Source organism: Sturnira hondurensis, unplaced genomic scaffold (assembly GCF_014824575.4).
Source record: "Sturnira hondurensis isolate 20B ecotype Veracruz unplaced genomic scaffold, ASM1482457v3 Scaffold0009719, whole genome shotgun sequence".
Lineage (NCBI taxonomy): Eukaryota > Metazoa > Chordata > Mammalia > Chiroptera > Phyllostomidae > Sturnira > Sturnira hondurensis.
The window spans coordinates 4,316,602-4,329,580 of NW_028082350.1; positions in this window are offsets into that span (position 1 = coordinate 4,316,602).

The window sequence follows — 12,979 nt, forward strand, 5'->3', positions numbered from 1 at the left end:
ACTCCCCCACACCCCCTTCCATCAGTCAGCCATAAAAACACTCTCTGTATATGAGATTTTGTCTTTGATCTTATTTGCTTAGTTTGTTTTTTAGATTCTATTCTTGATGAATATCTATTTATTGACATTTTGTTGTTCATTGTTTTGATGTTCTTCTTTTCTTAAAAAAGTCCCTTTAATGTTTCGTATAATAATAGTTTGGTCATGATGATATCCTATAGTTGCTTTTTTTTTTGTCTGGGAAGATCTTTATCTGCCTTTCAATTCTAAATGTTCTCTGCTGGGTAGAGCGATCTTGGCTCTAGGTTCCTACTTTTCATCACTGTGAATATTTCTTTCCAATCCCCTCTAGCCCGAAAAGGTTTTGTTTTGTTTTTTCAGAAATTAGCTGACAGTCTTGTGGGAAACACCCTGCAAGTAACTAACTGCTTTTATCTTGCTACTTTTAAGATTCTCTCTTTAGGACTTCTGCCAAGATGGAGGTGTAGGTGTAAACACTGTGCCTTCTCCCACAACCAAGTTTGAATACAACAAAGGTTTAGTAAACAATGACGCAGCCAAGGAACATAAAATTGAACGATACAGAAGTCTGGAAGTCCGACAACAATGAACTGTTCAACCAGACCGGTAAGAGGGGTGGAGCCAGCAGTGGAGCAGGGTCAGGCAAGAGAGATCCCTCTACCCCAGATACCCAGGAAGCCAGGGTACACTGGGGGACCCAGTGAGGGCGTGGAGCGGCAGGCCGACCACGATCACACATTCGCACACAGATAAACCAGCAGAGGAGTGAGCAGTGAGACGGACGGTGCAGGCCCCAGCGGGTGAACCCATTGAGTGCATAAGGCAGTGGGCTGACCGCGGTCAGTCCCACATTTGAGCGCAGTGGGACAAACCGCGTGGGCTCTGGTGGCGGGAGGCAGCAGAGGGGACCGCCATTGCTCCCCTTTCACCCCGACCCCACATACAGCGTCACAACCCAGCAACTGAGTTGCCCTGCCCTGGTGAACACCTAGGGCTCTGCTCCTCATACATAATAGGTACCAACAGTCCAAAATATGGCTCAAGAAGAACTCAAAGCTCCAGAGCCAATAACTCTAAGCAACCAAGAAATAGCGAACCTCTCAGATGCACAGTTCAAAACACTGGTGATCAGGATGCTCACAGAACTGTTTGATTTTAGTCACAAATTAGAGGAACATATGAAGGCTAAACTAATTGAAATGAACGGAAATGCACAGGAAACCAATAGTGATGGAAAGGAAACTGGGACTCAAATCAAGGGAGTGGACCAGAACGAAGGAAGAAATGACCAAACAGAAAAATGTGAAGTACCAAGAGTTCAAAAAAATGAGGAGAGGCTTAGGAGCCTCCACGACATCTTTAAACATTCCAACATCCGAATTATAGGGATACCAGAAGGGGAAAAGAAACAGCCACGAGTGGAAAACTTATGTGAACAAATAATAAAGGAGAACTTCCCCAGTTTGGCAAAGGAAATAGACTTCCAGGAAATCCAGAAAGCTCAGAGAGTCCCAAAGAAGTTGGACCCTAGAAGGAACACACCAAGGCACATCATAATTACATTAGCCAAGACTAAAATGAAGGAGAGAATCCTAGAAGCAGCAAGAGATAAGGGGACAGTCACCTACAAAGGAGTACCCATCAGACTGTCAGTAGATTTCTCAAAAGAGACCTTGCAGGCAAGAAGGGGCTGGAAAGAAGTATTCCAAGTCATGAAATCCAAAGACCTACATCCCAGATTGCTCTATCCAGCAAAACTTTCATTTAGAATGGAAGGACAGATAAAGTGCTTCTCAGATAAGGCCAAATTCAAGGAATTCATCATCACCAAGCCCTTATTATATGAAATGTTAAAGGGACTTATCTAAGAAAAAGAAGATGAAAAATATGAACCGTGAAAGGATAGCAAACTCACAGTTATCAACAACCACACCTAAAACAATAGCAAACCAAGAGGACAGCTAGATTAGGAGCAGAACCATAGAAATGAACACATGGAGGGTTAGCAACAGGGGAGTGGGAGGAGGAGAAGGGGGGAGAAGGTACAGAAAATAGCATAGACAGTAGGTAGAAAATAGATAGGGGGAGGGCAAGAATAGTAGGGGAAATATAGAATCTAATGAACTTGAGACAGGTGGTCATAAACTAAAGGGGGGAATGGTGGGGGAGGGGTGTGCAGGGTGGAGGAGAATGAAGGGGGGGAATAGAACAACAACTGTAATAGTATAATCAATAAAATATATTTTTTTAAAAACCACAATAAAATATTACCTCACACCTACCAGAATGGCTACCATCAATAAATCAATAAACAATAAGTACTGGCGAGGATGTGGAGAAAAGGGAACCCTAGTGCATTGTTGGTGGGAATGGAGACTGGTGCAGCGACTGTGGAAAACAGTATGGGATTTCCTCAAAAAACTAAAAATGGAACTGCCTTTTCAGAAAGTGATCACACTTCTAGGAATATACCCTAAGAATCCCAAAACACTAATCAGAGAGAATATACTCCTATGCATCTCTATGTTCACAGCAGTGTTATTTATAATAGCCAAGATCTGGAAATAGTTCAAGCAATCAGTAGATGAGTAGACAAAAAAGCTGTGGTACATCACCCTGGCTGGTGTAGCTCAGTGGATTGAGCACGGGCCTGCGAACCACAGGATTGCAGTTCGATTCCCAGTCAGGGCACATTCTTGGGTTGCAGGCCAGTTCCCAGCAGGGGACTCATGAGAGGCAACCATACATTGATATTTCTCTCCTTCCCTTCCCCTCTAAAGATAGTTTTTTTTTTAAAGCTGTGGTACATTTACATAATGGGATACTACATGGCTGTGGGAAAAAAAAGGATATTCTCACCTTTTGCAACAGCATGGGTGGACCTCGAGATTATGCTAAATGAAATAAGCCAGTCAGAGAAAGACAAATATTATCCAATCCCACTTAACTAATGAACAAAATAAACTGACGAACAAAATAGAACCAGAGGCATGGATACCTGGAGCAGACTGACAGCTGTCAGAAGGAAGGGGAGAGGGGGCCTGAATGTAAGATGGGGGAAAAAAATTAGCCAAAGAACATATATGCATAACTCATGGGCAGAGACAACAGTGTAGGGATGGCTGTGGGGTTGGGGTGGGGCAGGGCCTAGGGCTGAGGCTGGATGGAGGTAGGCAGAGTGGGGAAAGAGAAACACCTGTAATAATGTCAATAATAAAAATAAAGAGCGGGGGGGAAGCATCTTCAGATGACTAAAGTGAGCATTCAACATTTTTTAAAAACCACAGTAAGTAGCCCTGGCTGGTGTGGCTCAGTGGATTGAGCACGGGCCTGTGAAGCAAAGGGTCACCGGTTTAATTCCCTGTCAGGGCACATGCCTGGGTTGCGGGCCATTTCCCAGTAGGGGACACATGAGAGGCAACCACACATTGATGTTTCTCTCCCGCTCTTTCTCCTTCTCTTCTCTCTCTAAAAATAAATAAATAAATAAAAATTTTTAAAAATTTTAAAAATAAAACCACAGTAAGTAGTTTGCTTAGTTAAATTTTAATGCCATATATTCAAAGTATACAGGTGAGTTAAAAATAAAGGCCAACATATGATTTCTGAAGGTTGAATTCAATGGTGATTCACATGCTGAATATCATACCCAAGCTTTCTTTCCATCCTGGGAAAGGTTGGCTGAGGTTTTTGGGGTCCATGGCCTGTTGTGGGAAGCATATTCACTTGTCACTCACACTGAGAACAGTTCCTTCCTTCACTGCTTTGATATTCTCTTGAATTCTCCTCAAGATACTTTCAGCTACTTTGTCGAAACTCTGATCAGTTTCACAATGACAAAAACACAAAGGCATTAATGAGATGGAACAACAGTTCAAAAGGCCTTCAGAACAGGAAAATCCGAACTGACAAAAGGTCCTTCCTAAAATATTGCTCATCTGAGATTTCATTTGCCTTTCTGGTCATCAGCATTCTGAGTGGAGTGGAACTCACTTTCATCTTCCAGCCTCTGCTGTAAACACAAAGCTTTCAAAGGGTTCAACATGTGGTCAAAGAGAGGATTGTACAGGAGGACCTAGATGAACACACATGTTAGAAGACCAATGTGTGTTTGTTGATGCATTTAGTAACAGTAGAACTAGTATTATAGAAATAACAGAAGCTAGTCATACGGTAGTTAACTGGGGGAGGTGACTAACATTGCATAGGTTTCTTGTTTCCTTATGGAGGAAACTATATGAGCATGATGCTCTGGGCTTCTTATGCCATTCTCAATGAATTCATTCTTCCACATGGGTGGGGACAGTGACAGCTCTTGACCCATGTTTCCTTAGAGAGTGAAACTAATCTATTAAAGAGAAATCAGCACTAGTGACTTCTTTTCAATCTCTCTCCCTGTTCTAGACAAGGGCATTTACTTTGCAGGCCCACTTCTCCCTCAGGGGGATGGTGTAGGTTGTAGGAGTTGGACAGCACAAGTAAGCCTGTTTGGACCTCACTCCTAAACCATGTTCTCTAATAGTTTTATCAGTAATAACCTGACATTTTTATCTCTATCCTATTCCTAAGGCTCTTTTTCTCTCAATTAGTTTCCACTTTGAGTGGAGAAAAAAAGGTGTAATTTATTAAAAGCTCCTCAAAACCCAAGGTGTAGTGCTGTGTAGTGCTGTGTTCGGCATCCTATGGTATACAAGGAGTAGAATTTGAATACCAAAATAACTGGCATGGCCAGAGAAAGAGGCTTGAAGCCTTAAATTTTACTAAGTGAGCCCTGGCTGGTGTAGCTCAGTGGATTGAACATGGGCCTGTGAAGCAAAGGGCCGCCAGTTTGATTCCCAGTCAGGGCACATGCCTGGGTTGCAGGCCAGGTCCCAGTGGGGGACACACGAGAGGCCACCACACATTTATGTTTCTCTCCCACTCTTTCTCCTTCCTGTCCCCTCTCTCTAAAAATAAATAAATAAAATATTTTAAAAAATTTTTACTAAGTGAAGTCATGAAGGATTTCTGATCGTGGGAAATCAAAACAACTGTCTCTGGCATTTATAGCAGAAATATTATTTTTAATTGGCCTTAGCAATTGCTCACCATACAGGTCTTAATAATAAATGGAGATGCAATCCCAGGTATGAGTGACATTGCAGGATATCTCAGCACTATAAAATTAGAATACTTTTTCTCTGAGGCCTTTAATGTGTTTCTCAGCAGGTCTACAGGCTAGGACTATAAAATGCCTTTTGCATTACAAGTTGAACATACCAGATCAGCAGTACCAGAATCTGGTCATCTGTTTACATTGTTTTGAGTGTCCTCCAGGGCCATTAAACTGAGGAGAGACTGACTGTGAATGTAAGTGGTTTGTCCATAAGTTCAGGGTGCCTTTGTGACTTGCAGTTGAGCATGGTCATGGCTGTAGATTTCAGAGATCCAAACCAGTTTTACCCACATAAGGAAGGTCTATTTTGTTAATCAAATAATGAAAAGAAATGAAGGTCTTTATTATAAAGAGACTATATAGTCTTTTGGGGTTGGAGTACAGAAACAAAATGAATTATTTCAAACCCAAGGGCTTGTATTTACAAATTCTGGAATCAAGAAGTGGTTGTATGACAACAATAAAGATAGACTGATATTTAAGTATATTTTATTCATTATGCTATTATAGTTGTCCAATTTTTTTCTTCCCTTTAGCCCCCTCCTCACTGCACCCTGCCCCACCCTCCAACTTCCCTCCCCCACCCATAGTTTATGTCCATGGGTCATACATATAAGTTCTTTGGCTTCTACATTTCCTATCCTATTCTTACCCTCCTCATCTATTTTGTGCCCGCCTACTTGCTTTATTCCCTGTACATCCCCACCCCCCGCCATTCTCCCCCTCCCCCTCCCTACTGATAGTCCTCTATGTGATCACCAACCATTTCTGTGATTCTGTTCCTGTTCTATTTGTTTGCTTGGGGGGTTTTCCATATATTTTATTGATTATGCTATTAGAGTTGTCCCATTTCCCCCTCTTCATTTCCCCCCTTCATTAGACGTGATATTCATTCCCTGCACACCCTCTCCCACCCACATTCCCCCCTTTAGTTCATGTCCATGTGTCATAAGTTCTTTAGCTTCTACATTTCCCATACTATTCTTAACCTCCCACTGTCTATTTTCCACCTACCATCTATGCTACTTATTCTCTGTACCTTTCTCCCCTCCCTCCTCCTCCCACTCCCCTGTTGCTAACCCTCCATGTGATTTCCATTTCTGTGGTTCTGTTCCTGTTGTAGTTATTTGCTTAGTTTGTTTTTGTTTTAGGCGTGGTTGTTAATCATTGTGAGTTTGCTGTCATTTTGATGTACATGTTTTTTATCTTCTTTTTCTTAGATAAGTCCCTTTAACACTTCATAAAATAAGGACTTGGTGATGATGAACTCCTTGAACTTGACCTTATCTGAGAAGCACTTTATCTGTCCTTCCATTCTAAATGAAAGCTTTGCTGGATAGAGCAATCTTGGATGTAGGTCTTTGGATTTCATGACTTGGAACACTTCTTTCCAGTTCCTTCTTGCCTACAAGGTCTCTTTTGAGAGATCAGCTGACAGTCTGATGGGTACTCCTTGGTAGGTAACTGTCTCCTTATCTCTTGCTGCTTCTAGGATTCTCTCCTTCATTTTTATCTTGGCTAGTGTAATTATGCTGTGCCTTGGTGTGTTTCTCTTTGGGCCGAACTTCTTTGGGATTCTCTGGGCTTCCTGGACTTCCTGGTGGTCTATTTCCTTTGCCAGATTGGAGAATTTTCTTTATTATTTGTTTAAATAAGTTACAATATCTTGTGCTTCCTGTTCTTTTTCCGGTACCCCCATGATTTGGATATTGGAGTGCTTAAAGTTCTCCCATAGGCTCCTAAGCCTCTCCTCATTTTTTTGAATTCTTGTTTCTTCAATCTGTTCTGTTTCTTCAATCTGTTCTGCTTATCTCTTCCTTTTGTTCCAGATCATTTATTTTTTTATTTTTTAATATATTTTATTGATTATACCATTACAGTTGTTCTATTCCCCCCCTTCAATCCCTTCCACCCGCACCCTCCCTCCCCCACCATTCTGCCCCCCTTAGTTTATAACCACCTGTCTCAAGTTCTTTGGATTCTATATTTCCCCCACTATTCTCGCCCTCCCGCCTATCTATTTTCTACCTACCATCTATGCTATTTTCTGTGCCTTCTCCCTCCTTCTCCCCCTCCCACTCCCCTGTTTCTAACCCTCCATGTGTTCTTCATTTCTATGGTTCCACTCCTGATCTAGCTGTCCTCTTGGTTTGCTTTTGTTTTAGGTGTGGTTGTTAATAGCTGTGTGTTTGCTGTCCTTTCACTGTTAATATTTATTTAAGTACTGGTTTCCTTCCCTTCACTGTTGGTATCCTGTATATTTTTCTTTATTTCACTTTGTGTAGCCTTCATTTCTTCCTACATTTTGAAACCAAGCTCAATCAACTCTGTGAGCATCCTGATTACCAGTGTCTTGAACTCTGCATCAGATCGGTTCTCTATCTCCTCATCACTTAGTTCTTTTTTCTGGAGCTTTGATCTGTTCTTTCATTTGGACCATATTTCTTCATCTTAGCATACCTGTTATGTAATAAGGGGTGGAGCCTTAGGTATTTGCCAGGGCAGGCAACCCTCTTTGCTGTATTATGGTACTGTATATGGTAGAGGGGTCAGAGAGGGAACAATGCCACTTGCTCCATCCTCTCCCATCCCACTTACCATGATTTCCCTTGCTATCCACAAGCAAATTGCAAGCTCTCCTGTGAGGTTGGGTATTTCTCTGCCACTGTGACCCCTACAGATTTTTTACAGCCAAGGGTTTGAGTCACTAGTTTCCGCCCCACCCCAAACCCTGGGTTTCATGGCTTGTCTTGCTCCCCTGTTGTTCCTCCCAGCTTACCTGTGTACAAATGTGGAATCATAGGATCAATCTGCTACCTTTCCTTCCCACAGGTCCTCTCTACCCTGGCTTCCTGTCTCTGCCCTTCCTACTGGTCTGGATGAATATTTCTTTAACTCCTTGATTGTTGGACTTCCATGAAAATAATTTTCTGGCAGTTCTGGTTGTTCTTTGCTTTTAAATTGGTTGTCATCTTTCTTTTGATGTTGCAAGGAAGTGAAGCATTTCTGCCTATACCTCCATCTTGTCTGGGGAGCGGGTACTAAATATACTGATTAAGCTAGAACAGGATTTCTTTTTTAAAAAATATTTTGTTTATTTATTTTAGGGAAGGGAAGGGAGGGAGAAAGAGTGGAAGAGAAACATCAATGTGTGGTTACCTCTCATGTGTCGCCTGCTGGGAACTGACCTGCAACCCAGGCATGTGCCCTGACTGGGAATCGAACCATTGACCTTTTGCTTCACAGGCCCATGCTCAATCCACTGAGCCACACCAGCCAGAGTTTAGAGCAGAGTTTCTTAATCTTGGTTTTGGATATTTCAGGGCTCTTCTTTCACCATTGTGAGGGCTGTCCTGAACACAGGATGTTTAGCCACCCCCCCTGGCTGAAACAAGCTGAATGTCAAGCATACCCTATTCACACCCCTGCCCCATTATGACAACCAAAGAGGTCTTTAGACATTGCCAACTATTCTCTAGAAGGCAAAACTGCCCTTGGCTAAGAACCACTGAGTTACAAGAAGAGATTTATTTAGTAGACCTGGTTGAAATCTTGGAGGACAGAATAGCCTGTTAAGAAGAAAAAGTGACCATGAAGGCCAGGGTAGACAAAAATGCTGAGAGGGAAGGGAAATGTACCCAAGTCAAAGTGCTCTTAAAGAGGGATTTGTGAAGTGAGGAAATGTTTTCTCTGGTGTTACTTCAGAAACAGACTGTGGTTCAGTGAAACCTAAGAGAGGAAAAGCAGAGTATAAGAGAGGGTCCAGGAATGGCATTCTGGAGGTTTGGGATCCATGCTGCCACCAAGAAGCACCCTCCTACAGCTGACAATGCACAGTCTTCAACAGTTTGCAATGGCAAACTGTTCTGAAGACTAGGACAACCACCTCAAATGATGTTGGGAAATTTGAGCAGTTCCACAGAGGGAATAGTGAGTATATCAGTGTAAAATACACAAAGCATGAGAGGGTGGTCTTTGGGCACACAGATATTACAGATGGAGATAGGTGCAAGTCACTTCTCAGGCTGAAAACCCTCCAGTAGTTTCTATGTCACTCAGTCAAACCTAAAGTCCTTACAGCCATGTAGGAACCCCTCAGTGATCTGGCCACTGTTCCTTCCCTCACTTGATATCCCACCACTATCTAAAGAATGAGGCTCATGAGCAATCTGGCATTTTATTGATAAAAGTCTGAGGCCTTGAAGAAATAGCCCTCTCCCAGCAAGTGTTCACTCAGCACACAGCTCCTGAAGAAAGCCCAAAACTTCCCAGACACGATAAATCTTTCCACTTGATCCTGAGCAGAGTAAACACTGGGGAACATGTTAAGCTTCTCTGGATCCTAAATTAATGTGAAAAGTTTGGACTTTTTGTCTTAAACCCAAAAAAGCAAGAGAATTTGACTTTAAATTTTAATTTCTACATCATGCAGGCATATGGGTTATCATTTACTCTGACTGCAGAACCAATGGCAAATTGTAATAAATGACATATAGGAACATAATTTTAAATGGAAAAAAGCAAACAGAACACATTTTCATTCAGCCTTGGAACAGCATAGCCTTGTATTTAAATTGTCAACATACTATTGAGATCCATTTCAGCACCCACTTTGGAGCAAAAATCTATATTGCCACATGTACTCTAAAGATCTATAAAGAGGTCTTTGGTTCATAGGGGTGGACATAGGACCACTGATGTGGATTCTGGCCAGTGGTGTCCAAGGTGTTGTGGATGCAATGAACAAAATCACACAGACTGGAGAAGTACTGTGGAGAAAAGGGACAGCATGGTCACTCTCTGAGTGAGAGAGCACCCTGACCCCTACCTGGGCAGGCTTTTATTGTTTTCTGGGAGCATCACAGTAAGGAAGGTCCTCATTCATCATGCTCAGGTTTGCTTTAGGTGATAACTTCTTACAAATAACAAAGAAAAGAATGTTGCAAATGCAAGGGGATGATAAAAGTGGTTGATATGGTTACATTGTGTCCTTGGAACAGTGTAGCATAGACTTTAGGAAGTTACTTCAAAGATATGCATTAAACATTTCCTGTCTTAATTCAGGATGAGGGAGTCTTAGCAAAAGCAAGCCTCAAAGCAGCCTAGATATAACCCAGGCCTGGTTCCCCATGGGAAAGTCAATCTGTGGGCCTAACTCCTGTGTGCCACCTCACACCTGTCGGTTTTCCCAACCAGAGATGAGTTGCATTCACCATTGCCACTCAGACTGGTTCCCAATAGACCACTGGAACAAACTGTTAATTTCACTCTACACAGCATACAGCCCTACCCTTGTTATCTGATCAGAGGCTTAATGAAGGCCAGTGAATTGAAGACTGTGATTTGCAACCTGACTGCACAGTGGAAGAGCTTTTAAAAAATATAAATGTTCCTGCCCCAGCCCTAGAAGTTTGGTTTGAATTTGGTCAGCGTCAATGTTTTAAAGGCAGTACAGGTAATACACTGAAGTCCGGCCAGGTCCAGCACACCAGGATAAAGAAACAAAAAGCTAAAGAATGTCAGTGAGGCACACCTACACTCTACCTCCCAAGTTTCCCTGAGGAGAAAGACTCCTCGCCTCTTGCTGCATGTACCCTTTACCACAGTGGTCAGTGACAGCCTTAGGACACAGTTCTTGCTGGGTAGAGCCAAGGTCATAAGCAGGGAAATGTGCTTGACTTTTTTCCCTTTATGCCATGTTTGACATGAGGCCATGGTCCTGATGGAGTGTGGGGCTCTGCAGGCCCACACCACCACTTGGTGGCTGTCCCATGGCTAGGACCCCAGACAGGCCCTTAGGGAGCCCCAGCAGCAAGCCAGTCTGGCCCTCACTTCACAGCTACATCCCTCCACCAACAGTGCTGACTTTGATCTACAGGTATCTGGTTAAATGCTTCTGAACCTGGCAGGGGAAAAGGAAATAACTTGATTTCTCTTAATCCTGTAGTGGAATTCATTCTGAGAACAATGAATAGCAAAAGAGATATCTAAGATTAAGTAGTGCTGATTTATGTATTAAAGACTAGAGGTTACTTCTGCTGTACCACTGTAAGAAACTTGAGGGAACTAGAGGCATTCTAAGCCACTACTTACTGATGTGCGCAACCCCTGCTCCTCCTGCTGCCCAGCATTATCCCACCGCATTGAAATAAAGCATTCATTCTCAAATCAGTAACTTGTTAAAAAGCTACAGTGTATCAGGTAGACAAATAAAGATTTTCTTATACTGTACTTTACCTCTACAATGGTTAACTGGGTTTCCTGAGAGTTTCTCATAACCTCCATGGTTTTCTCACAGTATCTACAACCACACTAAAAATGTATTTTATTACACACCAATGTTTCACTATCTATCTACCTATCATCTTTCTATCTATATCTATCTTCATGTGTAGTACAAAGAGACTATTTTTGTTAATAATTTCCAAGTTAGTGTCTCAAGGAACAGAGTACTTGTCAGAGTGGGCTTTCAGTGGATATTTCTAAAATGAATACAAATGTATGTCTGAATGGAACAGAACAGAGCATCCAGAAATGAACCCACACTTATATGGTTACTTAACCCATGGCAAAGGAGGCAAGGGTACACAATGGGGTAAAGACGGCCTCTTCAATAAACTGGTGTTGGGAGAACTAGACTGATACATGAAAAAAAAAAACCTGGACAACTTTCATGCTTCACACACAAAAATTAACTCAAAATGGATTAATGACTGAAATGTAATACCTAAAAACCATTAGGCACCTAGAGTAAAATATAGGCAGTAAGCTCTTAGATAAGGATCTTAGCAATATATTTTTACAATGTGTATCTCCCAGCAACAAAAGCATTATCAAACTAAAAAGCTTTTGCAAAGCAAAGGAAACCATCAACAAAATGAAAAAACAACCTACCAGCAATATATCTGACAAGAGTTTAATGTCCAAAATATACATAGAAGTCAAACAACTTAACATCAGAAAACGAACAATCCAAAAGAAAAGTGGGCAGAACATTTAGATAGACATTTCTCCAAAGAAGACATACAATGTGGGGCAAAAGTAGGATACAGTTGTTTGTATGGCAAATAATACAATAATAAATAATAATACAAGAATAAACTATTTCAAGTACTTACAACTGTAAACCTACATTTGCTTCACTGGAATATAACAAAATAATAAATAATAATACAAGAATCAACTCTGTGTTTTGCATACCCACAACTACAAACCTACTTTTGTCCCATCCCATACAGATGACCAACAAACATATATAAAGATGCTCAACATTCCATCATCGGGAAAATGCAAATCAAAACCATAATGAGCTTGGACTAGTGGCTCAGTGGGTTGGGCATTGACCAGTAAACCGAAAGGTGGCCAGCTGGATTCCCAGTTGGGGCACATGCCTGTGTTGCAGGCTGGGTCCCCATTTGTGGGCATACGAAAGGGGGCCAATCAATGTTTCTCTCACATATCGATGTTTTCCCCCCTTTCTTTCTCCTTCTTTCCTCTTTCTCTAAAAACAAATAAATATAATCTTTTAAAGAAAACCTCAATAGAATACCACCGCACACCTTTCAGAATGGATATTATCAAAAAGTCAACCAACAAGTGTTGGCAAGGATGTCAAAGAAAAGGAAACCCTCAGGCACTGTTGGTGGTATTATAAATTGATATTCACTATTGAAAACAGTACAGAGGTGCTTCAAAAATTAAGATAGAACTACCATACAACTCAGCAAATCAATGTCTGGTTATTTGTCTAAATAAGATAAAAACACTGATTTGAAAAAGGTATATGCCCCCCACCTTATTCAC